Below are 2,500 nucleotides of genomic sequence, written 5' to 3'. Positions count from 1 at the left end.
AGATTAAAGATGTAGAAGCATACCTTAAAACCTCAAGTGATGAAAAAAAGGAAAACATGTTTCGAGGCGCTAAAGTATTGAAGATATCATTACACATGAAAAACGGATGATAAGTCATTACAGGAAATGACAGCTTACGAGTTTCTCTCTCTCCCTCTCTCTCTCTCTATCTATCATTCTATCTATATATTTATCTATCTATCTATCTATCTATCTCTGTATCTCTATCTCTATCTCTTGATTCTATAATCTTTCAATTATTGTGTGTGAGAAATACTATTTTTTTACCTGACACATATATAATTGTGAAATAGATATATGAAAAAATAGATTAAATATGTAGAAGCATACCTTAAAACCTCAAGTGATTAAAAAAAAGGAAAACATGTTTCGAGGCGCTAAAATATTCTAGAATTTTTAAACTCAACAATACAATATTATTTCATCAAAACTAATGGTAAATAAGTCGCATGTTTGATACAAAACATTTATTTATGCAAAGAAGAAAGAACAAAAAAAAGTCAAATAAATCTAAATCTTTTTTTTATATAAATAAAATTACTTTTAGATACTTGTGTTATCCCTTCAAAAGATATATAATCACCTTTAGGTTATACTGTCAATATATATTATGGATTAACAATCTAAATTCAGAACAAATTGATTGAGAAAAATTAGCACCCAATAAACATAAGCATTTAAAATGATTTTATATAGAAAATAGCACAATTAAAAAAAGAATGGAAAAATGATACAGAGTGATTCTCTAATCTTTCAATTATTGTGTGTGAGAAATACTCTTTTTTTACCTGACACATATATAATTGTGAAATAGATATATGAAAAAAGAGATTAAAGATGTAGAAGCATACCTTAAAACCTCAAATGATGAAAAAAAGGAAAACATGTTTCGAGGCACTAAAATATTGAAGATATTATAACACATGAAAAACGGATCATAAGTCATTACAGGAAATGAGAGCTTATGAGTTTCTCTCTATCTATCTATCTATCTATCTATCTATCTCTCTCTCTATCTCTATCTCTATCTCTTAATTCTCTAATCTTTCAATTATTGTGTATGAGAAATTTTTTTTTTAATTGACACATATATAATTGTGAAATAGATATATGAAAAAAGAGATTAAAGATGTAGAAGCATACCTTAAAACCTCAAGTGATGAAAAAAAGGAAAACATGTTCCGAGGCGCTAAAATATTGAAGATATTATAACACATGAAAAACAGATCATAAGTCATTACAGGAAATGAGAGCTTACGAGTTTCTCTTTCTCCCTCTCTCTCTCTCTCTCACACTCTCTCTCTCTCTCTCGATCTATCTATCTATCTATCTATCTCTCTATCTCTATCTATCTATCTATCTATCTATCTATTTATCTCTCTCTCTCTCTCTCTCTCTCTCTCTCTCTCTATCTATCTATCTCTTGATTCTCTAATCTTTCAATTATTGTGTGTGAGAAATACTCTTTTTTTACCTGAAACATATATAATTGTGAAATAGATACATGAAAAAAGAGATTAAAGATGTAGAAGCATACCTTAAAACCTCAAGTAATGAAAAAAAAGGAAAACATGTTCCGAGGCGCTAAAATATTGAAGATATTATAACACATGAAAAACGGAACATAAGTCATTACAGGAAATGAGAGCTCACGAGTTTCTCTCTCTCTCTCTCACTCTCTCTCCTCTCTCTCCTCTCTCTCTCTATATATATATATAGATATATATATATATATATATATATATATATATATATATATATATATATATATATATATATATCTTGATTCTCTAATCTTTCAATTATTGTGTGTGAGAAATACTCTTTTTTTACCTGACACATATATAATTGTGAAATTTATATATGAAAAAATAGATTGAAGATGTAGAAACATACCTTAAAACCTCAAGTGATGAGAAAAAGGAAAACATGTTCCGAGGCGCTAAAATATTCTAGAATTTTTAAACTCAACAATACAATATTATTTCATCAAAACTAATGGTAAATAAGTTGCATGTTTGATACAAAACATTTATTCATGCAAATAAGAAAGAACAAAAAAAAAGTCAAATAAATCTAAATCTTCTTTTTTTTTATAAATAAAATTACTTTTAGATACTTGTGTTATCCCTTCAAAAGATATATAATCACCTTTAGGTTATACTTTTAATATTATGGATTAACAATCTAATTTAGAACAAATTGACTGAGAAAAATTAGCACCCAATGAACATAAGCATTTAAAATGATTTTATATGGAAAATAGCACAATTAAATAAAGAATGGAAAAATGATACAGAGTGATTCTCTAATCTTTCAAATATTGTATGTGAGAAATACTCTTTTTTTACCTGACACATATATAATTGTGAAATAGATACATGAAAAAAGAGATTAAAGATGTAGAAGCATACCTTAAAAGCTTAAGTGACGAAAAAAAGGAAAACATGTTTCGAGGCGCTAAAATATTGAAGATATT

Source organism: Lathyrus oleraceus, chromosome 7 (genome assembly GCF_024323335.1).
Source record: "Lathyrus oleraceus cultivar Zhongwan6 chromosome 7, CAAS_Psat_ZW6_1.0, whole genome shotgun sequence".
Classification (NCBI taxonomy): Eukaryota; Viridiplantae; Streptophyta; class Magnoliopsida; order Fabales; family Fabaceae; genus Lathyrus; species Lathyrus oleraceus.
The sequence above is the reverse complement of the archived record's forward strand: the minus strand, read 5'-3'. Positions refer to the sequence as shown.